Raw genomic sequence first — 21,992 nt, forward strand, 5'->3', positions numbered from 1 at the left:
TTAGACTTGTTCTAGCTCTGTGAAAAATGCTATTGGTATTTTGATGGGAATTGCTGTAGACTGCTGTGGTTGTATGGACATTTTAACAGTATCTGACCTTCTCATCCGTGAGCATGGAATATTTTTCCGTTTGTGTCATCTTCACTTTCACAGTGTTCTATAGTTGTCAGAATACAGCTCTTTCACCTCTTTTGTTAGGTTGATTTCTAGATATCTTACTATTTTTTGGCGCAACTGGAAGTGGGATTGTTTTCTTAATTTCTCTTTCTTCATTGTTGGTGTTTAGAAATGCAAGAGATTTCTGTACATTGATTTTGTATTCTGTGACTTTACTGAATTTATCAGTTTCAGCAGTTTTTTTGGTGGAGTCTTTCATGTTTTCTGTATATAGTATCATGTCCTCTGCAGTACGGAAAGTTTTACTTCTTCCTTACTAATCTGGATGTCTTTTATTTTTTTCTTGTCTGACGGCTATGGCTGGGACTTCCAGTACTACGTTGAATAAAAGTGATGAGAATGGGTATCCTTGTCTTGTCTTGTTCCTGGTCTTAGGGAAAAGCTCTCAGTACTTCACCCCTGAGGATTATGTTCACTGTGGGTTTTTCATGTATGATCTTTATTATACTGAGGTATGTTCCCTCTAAACCTACTTTGTTGAGGGTTTTTTATCACGAGAGGATGTTGTATTTGTCAGATGCTTTTTCAGCCTCTTTTGAGGTGATCATATGATTCTTCTCCTTTCTCTTATTGATGTGCTGTATCACATTGATTTGCCGATATTGAACCATCCTTGCGGCCCGGAAACAAATCCCACCGGATTGCGGTGAATGATTTTTTTAAAATATATTGTGGGATTTGTTTTGTAAGTATATTGTTGAGTATTTTTGAGTCTCTGTTCACCAGAGATATTGGCTTGTAGTTCTCTTTTTTTGTGGTGTCTTTATCTAGTTTTGGTATCAGGGTAATTCTGGCCTCATGGAATGAATTAGGAAATTTTCCTTTCTCTTCTGTTTTTCAGGCAGGTCTTTTTGTTATAGTCAGGCCTTCCACTGATTGGATGAGGCCTACTCACGTGAAGGGCAGCCTGTTTTATTCCAAGTTCTATGCTGATCTCATCCCCAAAACATCCTTGAAGTTGACAAAATAACTATCATATATAGGTATATTAAGGTATAAAGCAAAATAAGTCTTATATATGTGGATATATTTCTATACAGGGTTATATATGGATATATATTTACAGAGGGCTAGGTGTTTATACATGTGTGTGTGTGTGTGTGTGTGTGTGTGTGTGTGTGTGTGTACGCGCGCGCGCGTGTATTCATATTAATGAATGCCATAGATAGGTAGATACTGTGGACTCTCTCTGCAGGATTCACAAAACATGTCAGAGTCGTAGAGCAGAAGTTCTCAGTCTGGGGAAAGGGTACTTAATCACCTTGGGAGCTTTTCTGAACTCTGTATGTCTGTGTCAGGTCTTCCTTACACTTTTGTGCCTTTCCTGCAAGAGTGATTTTTGGGGGTACCTGGGTGTCTCAGCCGGTTAAGCCACTGCCTTCAGCTCAGGTCATGATCCTAGGGTCTTAGAATTGAGTCCCACATAGGGCTCCTTGCCTAGCAGGGAGCCTGCTTCTCCCGCTGCCTGCTCTGCCTGCTACTCCGCCTGTTTGTGTTCTCTGTCTCTGATGAAAAAGTAAAAATCTTAAAAAAGAAAGAAAGAAAGAAAGAAAGAAAGAAAGAAAGAAAGAAAGAAAGAGTTTTAAAATGGGGAGGGGGACGTGGATAGAAAGTAGCAAATATTTTCCGATGGAGCTTGGCAGGAGTGAAGAGAGAAGAGGGCAGCTCTGAGGGTGGGTTTTTGGCATTCGCCAGCAGTTGGTGGTAATGGGCCCTTGGGGGCAGCGGGCCTCACTGAGGCCCCTGGGTGTTTCCCCTGCTCCTGTAGCAGGTACAGTACCTGAGGCTCCTGGAAGCTAACAGACACTCAGGTGTTTGCTTCTCCTTAACTATGTGGAAACCACTGCTGCCTTACCTGCCCTCTGCACTGTACCTGGGCCCCAGTGTTCGTGGTAAGTGAGAGTATATGTGGTAATAATGCCTACGGTGTGTATCAGCTGGTGCCCTATACTTGAGGCATGAACCATCTTTAAAGTTTTATAATTGTGTTATTACAACAGATCTTTGAAAACATGACAGACCTACCCTTTGAATCACAGGTTACCAATTTTATTCTGGTTGGTTTCCCTGGAGGCGAGGGCTTTGGGGAGACCTGGCAACTATTGCTATGTAGAAACATAAATTAGTTGGCTTCTCCTCTTCTTAAGCCTGGGAAGTTGATAAAAACAAAATGAAAGAACAGTTCTTTTCAGGCCTTATTAATGGTGGGTGAGCGCTCTATGACACAGAGTGATGTTAAAAAATGACTTTTTAGATATGGTAGGTAGCTGCTCAATTTGAAAACACAATTGTCATTTTATGGGCCAGGCATGCTGTTCTATTCTGAAAGGAAACTTCGGGAAAGGTAACTATTAGTCTGTGCTTGATCTTTTGAAAGTTAGAAGCTTTCTCCCTTGGTCTTGACCTCATGTTGCAGTTTTCCTGAATATCTCCCTTTTTTTAGATGAACTGAATTAAGATTGTGTGACTCCTCAGATTTTTCTTATCATATTAAGATAATTGGGCATGAAATATTTCTTTTGAACAGCACAGTCACTTGAGTCATTCTCAGTACTGAACTGTGAAATGGGGCTGTCTCAGGCCATACTTCCTTCAGTCCTATTGATCTGTTTTTCTCCTCAGAGGTGGGTTGACAGTGACCTTATGAGTAGTATATAATTTAAACATGCACAAAACGTAATTTTAGTTCCTTTGGGATTGTCTTCAGTTTTTATACCTTATCTGGCTCTCCAGAATCCATTAAATTACAGCTATTTTTTAGTATTTGTCCAAGTCTCTAAAACCAATGAGCTCTCCCTGGGGAAACAGGAAACTTTTGATGGGCATACCAGTCAAAATGGAATTCTTCTGCAAACAAACACTTCTTCAGGATTATTCTTATAAATGCATAGAGAAGTTGGCAGCCTTTGGATACTTTTGGAGGGATTCTGGTGGGTACCAAATGGCGCATAGCTACTGTCTGCTTGAGAAATGTTAACAAGAGGCTCAGCTTTTCTGAATGTGTGTTTTGGCTTTTTGAGATAGCTTCTATGCAGGAAGAACCTTCTTTTAAAACCAAATGTAGACTCTGGACTTTCTCCAAGAGAAGTATTATAAATATATCAAAGCTGATACTGTGCTGAATTTCTTTATAGAAAGAAAAAAGGAGTGGTTAATAAAATGTAGCGTTTGAGTAGAGCTCAAATTCAAAGAGACTATCTTCTGTTCTGGCCAGTTTATTACAGACCTTTTATGACGAAGTCCTGATTCCCTCTACCCTCTCCCTCCATTGTTCTGTTCCATTTTATGTATGCCTCTTCACATTTTCATCCTTTTTTTTTTTGTTGTTATGAGAGTTTGCTGAGGAAAAAAAAGGAGTTCCCAAAGTAGGAAGAGAAAGATAACACTTACATATTTTGTTTCATCCTCCGTTTGAGCTTTTGATTAAATGTAGTTTTGCAAACAAAACAAAACAAAAAAACACCAAAAACCAACACCCTGTTTTTTTCCTACCTCTATGTTGAGTGGGTGGGTGGGGTTGTTAAGAGCCAAAGCAAGCCCATCCACGAAACCCTTTAAGTCATGATTCTATCATATATGATAGTGCATAGAAGAAGCCACAGGACAGTTTGTGAGGCTATCACAGAAATACATAATATATCCACCCACCCCACCTTACAATCTTACAGGGCAGCATTTGGAGCCCCTGAACTATTCGAATCATAAAATACCAGGAGAGACCTTAGAGTCCTTCCAGATTCACTTTAGTGGTCAGGTGAGGGAAATGCCTTGCCCGTCTTCTCCCATGTAAGTGGGAGCATCAGGCTGTGGTTCCTGAGTTTCCTCCTCCTCACTTCCTCTTCACCCCTCGCTGGGCTGGAGGTCCCCGGCTTTCTCCACCATAATGAGACGGTCCCGTGGCTCCTGTAGTGCCACTGGGGCTTTTGGATGCAGCAGCTTGTTTCGATCACCTGTACCACAGAAAGTGCCCCTGCTGCAGGTAATCTGGAAAGCGACTCTAAAATATGTCTCTGCCTGTTACATGTTTGATGTTCTATAAATCCCCATGTTCAGAGTTTGGCATAGAATTTTGTCTCTTTTGCTTTGAAATTGTGCTGTCCAGAGCTGCACTTTGGAAAAAACGTGCTGCGAAAGGTTGAGGGGCTCAAGGGAAGTCAGGGGAAAGGCAGGGTGACGGATTCCCTGATCTCTCTTGTGCATCAGGCACCGTGCTGGGTCCTCTCCCATGGCTCTTAAAATGAATGCTCCCCTCTACTACGAGAGAAGGATTTTGGGAATCCATATTGTAGCTGAGAATACTGTGAGGCATACAGCTAGGACTGGATCCCAGTTTGCCTGACTTCATATCCTTCCTCCTGGTTCTTTCTTGAGAGGGGGCAGGGTGGAGAGCATGTGTGTGTTTTACAAGCCAGATGGAATTCTGAAGAGCTGCTCAGCTCTGACAGCTGTTTAAATTATCTGTGACACCGCGTCCCGCCATTAGAATGGGTGATGGATTGTTGACAGTTCCCATCAGAAGAGGCTGGAGCCCAGGTTGGTGGAGCAGAGCTCACAGTCTTTCCAAAGTGTGAAGCGTGATTGAAACTTGGATTCTAATCATTACTGCGAGGCTAGAAAACATTTAAGATACTGTGAGGCGGATTTTTTTTTTTTTTTTTTTAAACAACTTAGGTGGAACAGATCATTATTGTTTGCTTTGAGAAAAAAAATGCAGGGATCTTTTCCGCGTACCAGAGTTCAGAAAAAGTATTTTGATTTATCTCATGCTATTTGTATTAATTTTCCATGTGTATTGACTTTATGCCCTTGAAAATCTATTTCTTTATCTTCCTTCATGGGTGTGAATTTCATCTCTCTGGCTGGTATGTATGCTTTTTTTTTTTTTTTTTTTTTTTTGAGAGAGCGAGAGAGAGCACACACTTGTATGCTCCAGAGAGCAGGGAGCGGGGTACAGAGGCAGAGGGAGAGAGAGAATGGCTTGAGCCGCAATCAAGAATCAGAAGCTCCATGGACTGAGCCATGCAGGTGCCCCTGTGTGTATACTCTTGAAGGTTGCTGAGCTTCTCTCTTATTTCTTGTCCTTCCTCAATTACGCAGGACAAAGTTTAACTCAGGCATCAAGTAAATGCTTATTAAGTCATCTTCATTGTATTTCGAATGACGAGTATGAATTATTATGCCAAAGAGTTTTCAAGCTTTGTCTCCTCCAGTTTTATTTAGCAAGTTTTGTTCACTTCACCCTAGTGATTTTTTTCTATTCTAATGGGATACGGCTCTCTTGCTGAGCAGCCAATTATGACATTCTGATGTAGGAAACACTATCAGGAGACAGATGTGATCGTGAAACTGCTCTCTGCCGTTTGTATAAATGGAGGTTGATATGGGTAGGCCGGTCTTTCTGTTCTTCGGTCTTCGGATTTTGGTCATTTGGGAGTATACAGTACACCCGATTGTAGCTTCTCATCCATTTATCTTCTATGATTCGTTTACTTACCCGGTTTCTTTGATCTGACAGTTTTCCTCTTTAAAGCTAAGAGAGAGCGGTTTCCTTGGCAGGGCCGCGGCGGCAGGGGATCCCAGGAAGCATCCGTTTTCCTTCTCTGTCCTTCTCACAGTTTTCTCTCCCAGCAGAAGAGAATCTCCTTGCGGCTCCCGCAACCAGACATGCCCGTGCGGACTTTGGGGTTGGAGGGAGTTGCCCACTGAAAGGCTGGAAGGTAGATGGGAACAGAGTTTGGAAGATCTTACAAGTGTGGTTCAGGGTGTCTGGGGTCAACGTCACCGGCCACTGGGGAGGTGGTGGGAGAGTCACACTTGCGGGGTGGGTGCGTGCTGGAGCTGGGGGTGCGAGCAGGCCCTCGCAGCAGTCCTGGTGATGCGGGAGGGGCCCGTACCCCATGGACAGGGGAGGGGGCGGAGAACTGCCCAGACCGGGCCGCCGGATGCCTGTGGGGAGCGCGTAGGGAAGAGTGGAACGGGACCCGGGACCCAGGACCCTGGCCGCTCCAGCCTGGGCCGTGTTACAGACATGGTGGTGAAGGGGATTTGGAGCAAGTCAAGGGGAATTTGGTTGTGGGCCTCCCGATGTCTGAGGGGTGGTCAGCAGTGTCTGTGAGAAATGTCCCACGAACAGAAGTCTGGAGCTCCGGGGAGGGGTCTTGGATGGATGTGTAGATTTGGATTCCGCCTCTAGCAACCATGACTAAAACCCTGTGAAGGGATGGTCTTGTCCGAGAAGAGCAAGTGCAGTAGGGGAAAGGGACCGGGACACAAGCTTGTTGTCTCAGTTTCCGGAAGTAAAGTGAGACTAGGACACATCCCGGGACTCGGGGATAGTGACCTGAGCTGAAGGCAGGCACTAGACCTTGAATGCCATGGAGTGGTGGGGGGAGGTGAGGGTGAGTCTTAGATTTTGTTCATCAGATAAACTGCTGAGAATTTAAGAAGGGACAGTATCTTCTGGAAAAGGCAGTCTTCCAGCCATGCTGGCGGGAGCAGCCACTGCAGAAGAGTTCTGGCATAGTCGAGTAAAATTTAGAATGCGCATAGCCTTTGACCTAGTGGTTCCTCTCCTGGGACTTTATCCTGTAGAAATAAAAGCAGCTGTATGTAATCTGTTTGTACAAGAATATTTATTGCAGCATTGTTTGTAGTGGCAGAGAACTGGAAAGTAAGTGGATGCTTTCAGCAGGGGCACCGTTGGGTAGAAAGTGCCATGGCCGTGCCTTGGATTTCCGTCCCTCCTGACCCGGAAGGTTTCCCACCAGACATGAAGAGGGAAAGAACTGTGTATAATAGGATCTCGTTTTTGTGGAATAGAAGATCCTAAAAGGCAGTCTTGCATGTGTGTTCATAGTGCTTGGAGGGAGGGAGGTTGGCACTATGGGAGGAGGTGGGCAGGAGATAAATAATAAAAAAGACGGCCTACAAAATGGAAATGGACTTGTGTGTCCATATAGACAGATGGCGGAAGGGGGGGTACAGGTCAGTGTCTCAGGTGTGGAGACATAGCTGAGTTTTCACTTTTTTCCTTATGACTTTTCTTTGGTTGCAAATCAGCGAGCCCAGGCCATTGGATCTGGAGTTTAGAAATCACTGGAAACCATTCCAAGAGCATTTGGGAGTGGAAGGACCATTTGTCACAGTTAGGAACAGCGGCAGATAGTTGAAAAGTAAGACGTAAATAAGTAAAAGAAAGCAGAGAAGAGATTTTGAAGGAGTATTTTCAGTGGCAAAAGCGAAACGGAAAGGCACAGGGCAGAGGTAAGACTTACTCCACGCAGGGTTAAAAGGGCAAGTGTGGAAGTGTGGGGAGGAAATGGGGGCGTTGGAGGTGGAGAGGCTGAGCTGCAGATGCCCTGGGGTGGGGTGGGCTGGCCTGGCGGTGGGGCTCATCCAGGCCTGAGCCCCAGCAGGTGGCCCGGGAGGTGAGAGCCTCTTGTCTTCTGAGGTGGGCATGTGGGCCAGTGTGGACAGAAGTTGAGGGAATGTGCTCTTAAAATAATATGGGAAGCAGGATCATAGGCCAACTGTTAAGGGCTTTAGGGCGGCGGAAGTTACCTGGGTGAGTGCAGCACGTTTGGAGCGGCCTCTGTGTGGATGACGGAGAATTGAGAACACATCAGGGAAAAGTAGGAAGTGGCAGAGGTTCAAGTTAGAGAACTCGAAGGCCTCGTGGTCACCCCCAGTGGCCACGATCCAGTGACACTTCAAGGCAAACTGCAGGGGGACTGGCTAGTCCAGGAGTGGAGGGTGGAAATAGGAGACCCTCAGAATTGACTTCCAGTAGGGATGAATATTGTTTATCTGAGAAAGTGAAGGGGGCAGGAGGCTTCAGATGGGTAATGACGTCATTGTGGAACTGACAGAGGAAGATCGGCAGGTCAGAGGACCCCTCGAGGACTGAGGCGGCCAGGACCCACTGAGGGACATGGGCAGACTGACGGGATGGAATCAAGGGTTGCCGTCCCTGGGGGTCCGAGTCCTTGGGGGTAGAACAGTAGCTTGTTGGATCATTGACCCCTCATGTCATCTGTCCTAGAATGTTACCAACATCCTGTTGTCTAAATTCAGCTGAACTTTAAACCTTGTCTTTAGGATTTCTCATGAAGTTGTGGCTTTGGCTTAGTTGGTTTAGTCACTGCCCCTAAAAAACAACACCCCCCCTCCCCCCCTCCACATCCTATATGGTTTGGCTGTATGTCCACATCGGTAGCCACTAGCCCTGTGTGCCTGCTGAGCACTCGAAGTATGGCCAGCGCCACCAAAGGGTGCTGGAAATGCAAAACGCGAGCTGGGTTCTGAACACTTAGCGTGAAAAAAACACAACTACCTCATGAATAACTGTTTAGTGGTAAAATAATAACTTGGGTACATAGGCTAAAGAATATTAAAATTAATCTCAACTGTTTTCTTTTTACCTTTTTATTTTATTTTTTTAAGATTTTATTTATCAGAGAGAGAGAGAGAGCGCATGTGCGCGTTAGCAGGGTGAGGGGCAGAGGGAGAAGCAGGCTGTCTGCCGAGCAGGGAACCTGAGGCAGGGCTTGATCCTGGGACTCGGGCATAGTGACCTGAGCTGAAGGCAGACACTTGACCAACTGAGCCACCCAGGCACCTCTCTTTTTACCTTTTTAAATATAGTTACTAGAAAATTTAAATCATGTGGCTCCCATTTTATTTCAGTTGGGTAGCTCTGCTTGAGACTTTTGGTGCCCTGTGTCTCTGCTGGAGGCCTTCCCAGTGTCTGTCCACTTGGCCGTAGCTTCTTATCCATGCTGCAAGGGCAGTGGTAGTCTCTCTTCCCTGTCTGTGACACTCACTATCTTGTCCCTTATCACTTATTCCTAGCTCCTGTTGGGAATGTCCAGAGTTTCTGGTTTATATTTTTATTTGAAATCCGTTTGCATCCATTTCTTCTCTCCCTTATCAGAATCTAAGATTGGCACTGCCTTTACTAGTCCTCCCCTTGAAAGCAGGACAGATAAAATAGGTGTAATTCTGTCTTAGCTTCTGGCAACATCTGTAGTACTGGGCTCGTGCCTAAGAGAAGCTCCAGTTTTTGAATGAATAACTAATGTATTTACATTTCCACTGGTTTCTTAACTTTAAAATACATATCAGTACTAGAACACTACCTGTATTTTTTTTTTTTAAGATTTTATCCATTTATTTGACAGGCAGAGATCACAAGTAGGCAGAGAGGCAGGCAGAGAGGAGAAAGCAGGCTCCCTGCTGAGCAGGAAATCCGACGTGGGGCTCCATCCCAGGATGCTGGGATCATGACCTGAGCCGAAGGCAGCGGCCTTAACCCACTGAGCCACCCAGGCGCCTCTGTATTTTTTTTTTTTTTAAGTTTCATAGACATCACTGAATTTTAGGCTAAGTGTTGTATTTGAATTTGGACAGGCCTGGCCTCAGATCTAGAAAGATCGTTTTTGCTTTCTGACCTTGGGCTGGTTATTTGATCCTTGGCACCTTAGTGACCTTGTTCGAAATTGAAATACCGATACTTCTTAATGTTGCCTTGAGGAAAAGCCCTGGTGCTGTGCTCCATAAATGTTCACTAACTGCCAGTTCCCTTTTACAAGTAGGAAAGTTTGTTTGGAATGTTAAGACTGCATGGAAGCCGACCGTGAATTTACAGGGGAGTCTTTCTCCTCTGGACCGCCGGAGATCTCATTGGTGGTACTACACATTTTGGCCCTTGCTTATGATCTGATGGTTTTTTGTTTTGTTTTGCTTTGTGATCATTGACAACTAGCGACAGTGTTTGCCACTATTTAGTAGTTAATTACTAATTCGTAGTTTCCTCAGTGTCTGCTAGAAGAGTCCTTGAAGAAACACGTTACTGGCATCCATATTAGTAGGCAATTAATAAGTATCTGCTGATTGAATAATGAGGGTAGCGGTAAGGGAGAACATGTGCCCAGAGGACAGATTTTTTAAGAAAAATGAAGTTCTTAAAAAGGATTTGTTGAATGAATGGTAAAGTGAAAAATGAATTAAATGAAATTAAAAATTAGGTGAATGGAAATAAATGAAATGAATGATGAAATGAAAGTTGCTCATGGGGAGAAGGTTGAAAATGGTGGGGATGGACCGCCATGGAGATAGCAGTGAGACCCCAGAATTTCCTTTTCTCCCCAAACATGTTTTTCTGTGATATGTTGGAAGGAACATGAGGCTGATAACTGGGTGACCTGATTCCTTGCTCATGGCTTACCAGCCAGATGCAGGATCTTGGGGAAGTCACCTAACCTTTCTTTTTTTCTTTCTTTCTTTTATTTTTTTTTAAAGATTTTATTTATTTATTTGACAGAGAAATCACAAGTAGACGGAGAGGCAGGCAGAGAGAGAGAGAGGGAAGCAGGCTCCCTGCTGAGCAGAGAGCCCGATGCGGGGCTCGATCCCAGGGCCCTGAGATCATGACCTGAGCCGAAGGCAGCGGCTTAACCCACTGAGCCACCCAGGCGCCCCTCACCTAACCTTTCTGAGCCTCAACTTGTTTGCAGAGCAAGGGGGACAGATCAGAAAAGGCAGCAAGGTGGCAGTAGCCAACGCTTGTTGGCTTCTCCACGCTGGCTTTCTCACTTCCTGGCTCTGCAGTCCTTCCTGTGTTCCCCAATTTCTTTGACACTTTTCAAGAGTGAGAGTGAAAGGGTGTCTCCTATTCCTGATCGAGAAGCTCCTGAATTGTCTGCACATTAGTGGGTGATTGAACGTTTGTTGATGTGAAGAATGAGGGGGCTGTCCGGGGAACTTTTGAAAATGTTTTTGTTGTAAAATCAGGTATATTGAGGGATAATTTATATGCCATGGTTATCTTTTTTTTTTAACTTAAAATTTTTTTTTTTTTTTTTTAATTTTTAAGAGTGGGAGAGAGCAAGCCAGGGGTGGGGTAGGGGGTGGGAGAGAGAAAATCCAAAGCAGGTTCCAAACCCAGCACAGAGCCCAATGTGGGACTTGATCTCACTACCCTGAGATCATGACTTGAGTCAAAATCAAGAGTCATACACTTAACTGACTGAGCCACCCAGCTGCCCCCCGATTTCATTTTAAATTGAAACTCTGTGCCCGCTAGATAACTCTCCATTCCCCTCCCTCAGCCCCTGGAAGCCACCCTTCTATTTTCTGTCTTAGACTCTGATGGTTATAGGTGTTTCATATAAGTGGAATCAATTCAGTTTTTGTCTGTTTGTGACTTGTTCCTTTCACTTAGTGTAATGTCCTCAAGATTCATCTGTGTTATATGGCATGGGTCAGAATTTTCTTTCTTTTTAGGGTTGGATAATATTCTACCACGTCTTGTGTATCCACTCATCTGTAAATAGACACTTGGATTTTTCCGCCTTTTGGCTGTTGGTGAACAGTGCTGCCATGAGCACAAGTGTACCCAGGTCTTTGAGATGCTGCCTTTAGTTCTTCTGCATATATATGCTCAAAAGAGGAATTGCTGCATCATATGGTAATTTTGTTTTCCAGTTTTTGAGGAATTGCCGTGTTGTTTTCTGCAATGGCTGCACCATTTTACATTCCCACTGGCAATGCACAAGGGTTCCAATTTCTTTACAACCTCCCAACACTTTTTTTTTTTTTTAAATAATAGTGATCCTTATAGGTGTGCAGTGGTTATATAATCAGACTTCAGATAATAAAAATTTATGAGAATTTAAGGAGTATCATTTGATATCATCCATTCAGTTAATCTCATTTAAATAGATAATGAAACATGTCTTGCTAGGGTAAGTGACTTGACCCTGTATCTTGTCATAGAACTTGTCCTGGTCAAAGGTAGGACTGAAATTCAAGTCTTTCCACACTCATTGTTGCATGACTGATGCAGTCTGGTCATTCACTTATTTCCTTATCTAATACATAACACACATCAGTACTGTGTGAAGTTTAGGAGTTGACAAAGATTCAGCAGAAGACGCATCCCTCAGCACCTGCCCCGGCTGCCGCTGCCCCCACGGCCCCTCACGACTGTTCAGCTGTCAGTTTAATGACCGGCTAGTAGAACCTGCAGAATCATGCCTCATAACTCTTGCTTTTACTTTCCTCCCCTATTGTTCAGTCCAGAGAAGCTTATGAAAATGATCTCCCTGGTCTTGTCTTGTTTTTTTTAATTCTACCATTTATTTTATTTAAATGCAATTTAGTTAACAGGTAGTGTATTATTAGTTTCAGAGGTAGAGGCCGGTGATTCATCAGTCTTCTCTAACACCCAGTGCTCATCATACCACGTGCCCTCCTAATGCCCATCCCCCAGTTACCCCACCCCCCACCTCACTTCCTCTCCCGCAACCCTCAGTTTGTTTCCTGTGGTTAAGAGTCTCTTACGGTTTGCCTCCCTCTCTGTTTTTATCTCAGTGTGGCTCTCAAATCTTGATAATTTTCCACAAAATCATTTAAGAAAATGAGCTAAAGGGGACAGGGGCGGTGGTGGTGGGCTCGCTAGCAGCCGCTGTAGAAAGCTGACCGTATTTAAACAGCGTTGGGCGTGCTGTGCAAACACGCGTGCCTGTCTCATTCTCGAAGAGCTCCTTGACATCATCTCCGACACATTTAACGCTAATGAGAGACTCATAAACAACCAGGACGCCTGAGTTGTGTTACTGCAGCTCCCACCTTGGAGAGAACATTGCTTGGGCCGTTGCAGAAGCCATATGCTGTCTGTTGTCAAATCCTGGAGTTACGAGAGGTTAAAGCTTACTGAAGTCAAGCGTATGGTTACTGTTAAATGCAGGCTCTCGTTAGAGAATGTTCCAACGGACGGTGGTGTTGAGGAAAGTGTTACTGGCTTGCTTGCGTTGTGTCCTGGGTTTGGTTTTGGCGTTGCAGCTGCGGATGTGTATAGAGTGAATTCCTTTTCATATCCGTCTTAGGTTTCCTCATTTCTGGCTTCTCTTTTGACGAAGTGGTTTTTCACATTGGGGCACTGAGAGAGAAGGAGGAAGCCGGTTCCGTTCTGGTTTTTTTTTTTTTTTTTTTCCTGGCAAATGAATCTTACCTCATCTTGAAATCTGCAATCCTTTCCTCTTTGTTCAAAGTGTCTGAATTTGATTTGGATTTACTTCCAGACACTTTAGGAAATGGATTGTGGAGGGAAATCTGAGCCCAGAGCCGGGGGGTTGGGGGGCGTCTCAGCGACAGGGGCTGCCTGTGCCCGGCACCTGAGTCTTGAAGCCACGTCTCTGCCTGAAGAGAAATCTGAGGTATGAACCCTGTCAAGATGCAGACTTCACCTAATAAAAATTTAATGGGATCTAAGAAGTACCATTTGATCTCATCCATTCAGTTAATCTCATTTAAATAGATAATGAAACATTTCCTGCTAGGTTAAGTGACTTGACCATGTATCATAGAACTTGTCCTGGTCAAAGGGGCCCCTTTGATTCAAAGCAGATGAATTTTTAGGAGAATTTGCCTTCCAACAGCCAAGAGCCTGTTATTCCGTCATGAACCTCTGTCCTGTTCAGCTGCTCCTGCGTGTTTTGTGAATGGGATCTAGTGCAGGTTGGAGTGTGCTCTGCTGCTTTTGCAACCGGGGGCTGTTGGGGGACATCCCGGCCCGAGTGCAGCCATTTCAGTGAATGGTCTTCGGGTGGCCAGGCAAAGATGAGGAGATACTGGGAAGTTGCCTGAAGTAGATGACCCCCATCATCCTTTGGAGGCCTTCCTTTGGAGGGGGAAAGTTCATATTTCTGCCCACACCCAGCAATCTTGAGATTTAGCCAGCCGTCCCTGGAGGTCGAGGCCCTGTGGACCTGAATGTTTTTATGCTTTTGTTCCTCATGCCTAGACCTCCTGCTCATATTAGAAGCCTCCATTGTCTGCTCCCTACCCCCCTTACTGAGCGGCAGGTTGTTGGTTTGGACATAATGTCTCTGGCCTTTACTTGTCTTCCTCTGAGAGATGAAGAGACGGAAGAGAGTGTTCCAAAACCTGCGTCATTGTCAGGGACATCGTCACCTAGTTGACTTTGTAGGAGCCTGCTGATGCCAGGGCTCTTAGCAGGTACCTCCTATCCCAGTGTCCTTTAACTCTGAGCGCTGCAGAAGGGATTCCCTCCCAGTCTGGAGAGAAGGGCATGGGTTGGGGGCGGTGAGCAGGTAAGCCCTAGAGCTGGGTTTTGACCTGGTCTGATACCAAAGCACTTGTTTTTTTGTACCACATTGTTACCTGGAGCTCCATGGTTTGGGGTGAAGTACTTGTCACTTTCGTAGGACGTAAGTAACCGAAGTGCGTTCTGAGAATTTGAATTAGTCTAGGATAACTGCTCTTCTAACTGTAAGGTTCAAGTACCAGCATTTGATCCAGAGATTAAAAGAGCTAATAGAAACAAAACATGATGTAATTTTTTTTTTTTTAATCTTATAGAATTCGCCAACCACAAATTTCCTGGAAGAAATCGTGCATTTTTTTCTGAGGATGTCATAACAACTGGGTTTAGGAATTGTCTTTTGGTGGATGTTGGGCAAGTTGTCTTTGATGATTTTAATATTTTTGCTTTATAGGAAGGAAAACCAGGCCCTATTCCTAAATTGCTGTTATATTTAGGTCTTCAAGGGTGGATCTTGTGAGGTTGCTATTATAGTAGACTGAAACCTATGTATAGGGACACTCAAATGTGGTGTAAATCCATGTCTTTAAAAAAAGAAAGCAATTACTGTGTTCGAAAGCCAAGCTATAAAAAGCAAATGAAATCACAGGAGAGCCAGGATGGGATTTCATTCTACTAAGCAAATGGCCCTGCCTTTCTTTGTGCTTTTGTGTCCTGTAGTGTCAGTGGGGAGTGCAGATGTTTTCAGGTTAGGATTGTAGAAGTTTGTAGGTTTCAGCACTTGTTGTATGTGAACTGAGAGACAGCTCCGAAAGTGTGAAGTGTTCAGACACTCAGCTTCTACTTCTGATATCTAGTGTCCCATAGAACCTGTATTGTTGTTTTGTTTGAAGTTTATTTTTTTTATTTCATGTGTACTCAAGCCCATCATATTTTTTCATCAAAGTTGAAATCAATTTACTTGAAAATATGTGCCTTTGACCCTCGAAGTCAGACTAGTACCTGCCAGTGTTGCCAGTTCTATTAAAAAATGTATTCAATACACATACACAAATGTTGTGAGCACGTTCCCTCCCCTCTGCCTCTTCCCACCACTCCCCCCTGTTCCCAAAGACCAGAAGCAAGGGAGGAAGACTTTCGGAGCCTTCTGAAAAGATCCTACTTGGATCTTTTGATATGGAGAGGCTGGATGCAAGCCTCTTGTGGCGGTTCTGAGAACTGCAGCGTGGGGCATTAATTGGTCTCTGGGTCTGTCTCAGCAATCCCGTGTCAGAACGCAGTAGTCCACTTTTGACTGTTCTTTCTTGCTCAGAGGTGTCTTGTCACCCTGCTGGAGCTCTGATAACGATAGGTTGGATTTCTCTGTGGAAACACAAAACAGTTTCTATCCAGGCATTTTGTTCCGTCTTCTGGAAGTGCTTCGTGACCTTGGCTAGATAACGGGATAAAAAAGTCCTGCTAATGAGAAGAATATTTAAGACCTGGGTAAGCTGTCACATCAGGAAATGCTAAACAGTATTCCCCCCGGGGACATGTTCAGAATGTCCCGTGATAAAAACCTTCATTTACTCTTCAGCAAATACAAATGATCATGCCATCATTTCTGACATGCTTTCTCCAAGTTCTTCGCAAGGTTCTCATTAAGAGTCATCCTTCTGCCTCAGGAATTAAGAGTTTCTCACTTCTCCCCCTCTCCCCCCCCATCACTGGGGAAGGTAGAACGTTTCATGCTCTGTGGTTCCTTTTCTTTGCAAGATTGGCTTTGGTTACTGGTCATGTTCTGAAGGGAATGGACCACCGCGGAATAGGAGTGGGGATTGGAAATGTTTTTGTAACAAAGAGGATACACGCTGAAGGTTGATGTGTTCAAGCAGGGGCTGGCAAGCTCTGAGGGACTGACTCATCCGTGACTCACAGGACAGCCTGTGGGGCCCCCTTGGCCCTGGTGCCAACCTCTGGATGCAGAGAAGGCGGTGTCTCGGCTCTCCCATGGGAACCTGAAAGTTGAAATATTCGACTCTGGCTCTGGCTTGGTTCAAGTGTGGGCTCCCCCTTCGTTAGGGACTTAGTGAGAAGCTCTCGGAAGCTCACGCACGCTTTTTGGCTTTGGCAGCCTGTGTGAGTTAGGAGACACTCTTGTTCTGCTGCTTTTACTCACTGGGAAGCCCTACCACAGAGCAGTGGGTTGGGAAGGAAAAAATCTTGATCAAACATCAGTTGCGGCAGCACTGATCTTTCCTCTGCTGGCTTGGAATGCCACCTTTATCATATTCTAAATCTCCATGTGACTTGCATCTCTGCATGGACTTTGAATATTTCTGTTCAGTAGCAGATTCTTAAACTTACTGTAACTTTACAGAATATTTTGCCAATGGGACAAATACTTCCTTGTTATTTTTTTTTTTTTTTGCCTCAGAATACTTCCTCTTGGACACTCTAAAGAGTTATTCTCGTAGATGAACTTTAGAATCAGCCAGTCACGTTGTTCTAAAAATCTATTTGGGATTGCACCGAACGTGTAGCGGTTTAAGGACAACTGACCTGTGGATTCGAATCTTCCTACTAAGGAACATAGAATATCTCAGAATTTTTTTAGGTATATGCCTCTTAGTAAAAGTTTTATAGTTTTTAAATATAAATATTATACATTGTTATTTTCTTCCTAGTTTTAAAGTGATTTTTGTGGGTAATAGAAAAGGATTTTCCCCCTCAATTTTTAAATGGTTGTCACTAATATGTAGACCCTTACTCATTATTGTATATTCATTATATGGTGCCCTTATTGAACTTGTTTAATGATTCTAATGGATTTTTAGTTGACTGTCTTTGATTTTTTAAGTTGATATCCTATCCATTTAAGGATGAGCAATATTCATTCCTCATTTCTTGTTTGTTGCATTAGGATTCCTGAAATGAATTGGTAGGCTGTCTCGCTTTTCCTGTACTCAGGAAATGTGTGAAACAGGATTTGCTATTCTTTGAAAATTTCATAGTTTATCACCCATAGAAGCAAGTGGGTTTGAAGCGATTTCCATATTTCTTTATGATAGCTTTCTAAAATTGATGTGCTTGAGACAGAGGAGGGTAGGCTGATAGGCTGACAGCTGGAGGAGTGAATGACCAAACTTGGGAGGTGAGGCAGCCAAGATTGCTGGGGTGCCCAGGAAGCGAGGATGAGCCGGGGTAAGAGGAGAGTGACATCGCCCCCACTCCTTACCGCCCCTGGTACAAGACCTTTCTGGAATATCGTGATTTCATGTAAGAGGGAAAGCACTTTATGCCTCAGCTATTTCCTGGCCAAGTTGTGATGAATCTTAGGGCCTTTTCCCTGGAAAACAAGGGAAGTGGTTTAGGGTGTTAAAATTAGAATCGAACTTCTTCCTTTTGGTAAACTTGATTTTGAAAGTCTTGTGATGGCCGCTTACATTGTATTGCTGTGACCTGGAGATTAATGTTGGCAGGCCGTGCTCACTAAGGTTGTAACCATGCCTAGCTGCTAGAAAGAATTAGCTGGCCTTCGTGTGATTGTGGAAGACTCTGTTTGCTAATTTCCCTCACTTTACATGGAATAAATCTTGGAAGAAAGCTATTTTTCTATAAGGGTGGACGTTAGACTTTTGGATTCTGTTGTTCACTATATATACTTTTGTTAAGTGCCCTTCCCTGAGTTTATGGCTCAACAGGGGAGATGCTGTAGTTCCAGATGAGATTGAACCTCTCATTTTAGAGAGTTTCTTGTGTTTGGACTGAGGTCTCTACTTCCTCTTGTTAGAAGACCTGGGGAATAGTAGGTAAGGAAGTTTCTTGCATGGTAATGATGCCTAATAGCCATGAAATTTAAAATTGGAGAATGCATTCATGATTTTGGTAGGATGAGTTCCCATGGAGGTCTTTGTCCTCCCTGAGTATGGTTATTTCTTTGTTATATATGGCTAAGAATTTTCATGAAATGCCACACAATTGGTCTTCATAGGATGCCTTTTAGTATATTCAGCCTTTAGACAGTGTGCTCAAAATCCCAGTGTGAAAATGCACTTTCATAAATACTTCTCCCTGCTAATTAAATTAGCTGCTTAAAGGTATGACTTAATTGTCCTGTCAGTTGTTGTTGTTTTTTAAAGATTTATTTTGAGAGAGAGAGAGAGCGCGGGCGCATCCCTGGGCACGTGGTGGGAATGGGCAGGGAGGGCCAGAGGGGGAGAGAGAATCTCAAGCAGTTTTCCTTTGAGAACAGAGGAGCCCAAGTAGGGCTTAATCCCATGACCCTGGGGTCATGACCTGAGCTGAAATCAAGAGTGGGATGGTCAACCCATTGAGTCACCCAGATGCCTCCTATCAATTGTTTTTTTATTTTTATTTTTATTTATTTATTTTTAAAAGATTTTATTTATTTGACAGAGATCACAAGGAGGAAGAGAGGCAAGCAGGGAGAGAGGGGGAAGCAGGCTCCACTGAGCAGAGAGCCCAATGAGGGGCTCGATCCTGGAACCCTGGGATCATGACCTGAGCCGAAGGCAGAGGCTTTAACCCAATGAGCCTGTAACCCAGGCACCCCTGTAAGAGTTTTTTGCTTTTGAAAATGAAGAGGTGGTTCGTCTGGATATTCTTGTGACTTTCCTTGAAAGCTGAACCAACTGCAGGCCTGTATTTAAATAAAAGGAACTAAATGTATCAGATTTCTGTGTTATAGACTTAAAGATTAACATATAACATATTACTGATTTCAGTGACCTTATTCATTTTTCTCACTTTCGGGTGGAATCAAGAGTAAAGAAAATTTCTGGGAATTAATATTTTATCTTTAATATGAGGGATCTGTGAAGAGCTAACTTGAGTTCATATTTGGAAGGTGTGTAGAGTGAAGCCAGGGGCAATTAATTGAGGTAGAAAATTCACTGCTCCTGTAAATACTGGAGAAGATAGAAGAGCCTCTCAAAATATAAAATACACTTTATCACGTATAGAAGATCTGTAGGGGAAAAATGAGTAATTCAGTAACAGAGCTTACTTACACTGAGAGAAGGGAAGTGTTTAGGTTGAACAGTATAAGCCATTTTGCCAAATGTCTTCCTCGTTTCTGTGTGTTTTCACCTTGTACATACACGTCTTAATCCTGTGGGAGCCTATTATTTGTGAACAGGAATTACAGTTTAGAAGGATGACATGGTGACTTTTTCCCCACCACCCACTCACCATGTGTACATGGAACAGACCACTCAGTGGGTTTACATTTGAAAAATATAGGTGCTGATAGTGATTTATGTCCTGTGTGGTATTAATCATTAAATCCCTGTCCACACACAAGAAAAATAGAGAATTGAGGCACCTGCCCGAGTAATTCAGAGGGAATTCTCTGAGGGCAATCAAGATTTGTTTTCTTCGTCTCCGCACTCTGCATTTCTTGAGGATGCAGGAGGCTTTATACTTAATTGATGGTACAGGACAAGGTAGGACTCCCCAAGCCCCTCCCCTGGTTCAGGGGGTCTGGAATATGAGGGTGGAGGTCAGGGGATTCTCATTGTGTTGGGAATGAGTTGGAGCAAGGACTCCCTAGCAGCATTGGAGGGCCTTTCTCTTCCTCTTGCTCTCACTGGGGCTTGTGGTCCAGGAGACTTTTACTCTGTGGAGGTTACGTGGATTATAAGGTCTATCACTGGGTTGCTATAGCCAAATTCATTGGCATACCAGAAAATGAGCTTGACAAAGTGGTCATTGAGGGAAGTGCCAGCCCCAGCATCAGAGGTGGAATTGTGGGTATCACTGTTAAAGTCACAGGAGACAACCTGGTCCCCACTGTAGCCCAGGATGCCCTTAAAGGGGCCCTCCAGAGCCTGCTTCACCACCTTCTTGATGTCACCGTATTTGGCAGCTTTTTCCCAGGGGCAGGTCAGTTCCATGACTGACATGTTGGTGGGGGCACTGAAGGCCATGCCGGGGAGCTTCCCATTCAGCTTAGGGACGGCCTTGTGTACAGCCTTGGTGGTGCCAGTAGAAGCAAGGATGATATTCTGGGCAGCCCCTCAGCCATCATGCCGCAGCTTCCAAAAGGGCTGTCCACAGTCTTATGGGTGGCAGCGATGGCATAGGCTGTGGTCATGAGTCCCTTGACGGTGCCAGAGTTGTCATAGATGACCATGGCCAGAGGGACCAAGCACTTGGTGGTGCAGGAGCCCTTGCTGATAATCTTGAGGGGGTTGTCCTACTTCTCATGGTTCTGCATTAGCAGAAGGGGCAGAGATGATGACCCTCTTGGTCCCACCCTTCAAGTGAGCCTTAGCCTTCTCCTTGGTGGTGAAGCCCTCTGTGGACTCCACACCATAGCACAAGCATCACCCCATTTGATGTTGCAGGAATCTTGCTTCTGGAAGATGGAGATGGGCTTTCCACTAATGGCAAGTTTTCTGTTTTTAGCCTTGACTGTGCTGTTGAATTTGCTATGGGTAGAATCATACTGGAACGTGTCGACTATGTCAACAAAGGGGTCATTGATGGCAACAATATTCACTCTGCCAGAGTTGAAAGCAGCCTGATAGAGTTTATTCCGACCTTCCCCATCACATCTTGGGGATGTGGCTGGCACAGCACCAGAAGACGCAGCTGTCTGTCAGATGGGAAGGAGCAGTGAGCCAGGAGAGTTTTTTTTTTTTTTTTAAACTTTTGTGTTGTATATAGACTAAAATAATTTTGGTCTAATATTTCCTGGCTTTACGCAGAAAACAACTATGTGTTAAGTTATTGTAGTTTGAAATTCCAGGGCCATAGCTCATTTGCATTTCCTCTCTGTATTTGCCCTGATACTGCCTTGCATGTGTGACTGCTATGTTGTACATTAAGCACATCTGGTCAAACCAGTTTTGATTTTCCTTGTTCCTAGGTCTAATGGTTCCCTTCCTGGGTATTGGGAATAGGCGAATACAGCTGGGTCCCATTTTGAGTACATGTCTATTCATTGCCACGGTGATGGCCTCAGGACCTCTGCAGCCGTGCCTTAGCGCTGTTGGAAGGCAGCCCACAGAGAAACAAGTATTGTGTTCTTACCTCTGGGCCACTTCTGTGATCTTTTAGGACCCATGGTTAAGTTTTATACTTTAAAAAAAAAATTTATTTTTACTAAGTAAGCTCCATACCCAGGATGGAGCCCAACATGGGGCTTGAACTTACGACCCTAAGGAAAGACCTGACCCAAGATCAAGAGTCAGATGCTTAACCGACTGAGCCACCGAGGTGTGCCTAGATTTTATACTCTAAATTCCTGGAGGGCAGCTGGCTTCTCTTCTAGGGCATCAGTGAAAAAGATAATGTTGCTCAAAAGCATAAGACTGTATTTTATCTGTGGTCTGTAATATCAGTGGCTTAAAATATCTGTTTTATTTTATGATATTCCCTCATCTCATAATTGGTATAGCCCTTTGATTCTGAAATCCAGAGTAGAAACAAAGCAAGTGTTTCAGGTTTAAAGCTAACAAAGAAGTTTAAGAATAGGAAGACTTAGCTTCTTTAAAAAAGAACTATGCCAGAATTATACTCAGAAAAAGAAATTTTGCCCAAGAGATTATTCTCATGTACATCTTTCCTTGGAGCAGCTCTGTTTCCTTGAACACCCTTGTCTCTTTTCTCTCCCTTGAAGCATCTGCTGCCTTTGGCTTCCAGCCTACCCCTTTCTCTTGGCTTTCTTGCTTCTTTGTCATTCCTTTCCTGTTGCCCTTTGGATTCTTCATCTTTTTCCCACTGTCATAAGATGACATTCTCC

At 44.0% G+C, this 21,992-nt stretch overlaps 1 protein-coding gene and 1 pseudogene across 2 annotated transcripts in view; one reads left to right on the plus strand and one right to left on the minus strand.

The window, feature by feature from the left end:
- TIAM2 (TIAM Rac1 associated GEF 2) overlaps positions 1–21,992 on the plus strand; it is a 227,522-nt gene that overhangs the window by 16,535 nt on the left and 188,995 nt on the right. The gene's annotated exons all lie outside the window — the stretch shown is intronic.
- LOC132018731 (glyceraldehyde-3-phosphate dehydrogenase-like) lies at positions 19,858–21,987 on the minus strand (annotated as a pseudogene).

Source organism: Mustela nigripes, chromosome 5, assembly GCF_022355385.1.
Source record: "Mustela nigripes isolate SB6536 chromosome 5, MUSNIG.SB6536, whole genome shotgun sequence".
Lineage (NCBI taxonomy): Eukaryota > Metazoa > Chordata > Mammalia > Carnivora > Mustelidae > Mustela > Mustela nigripes.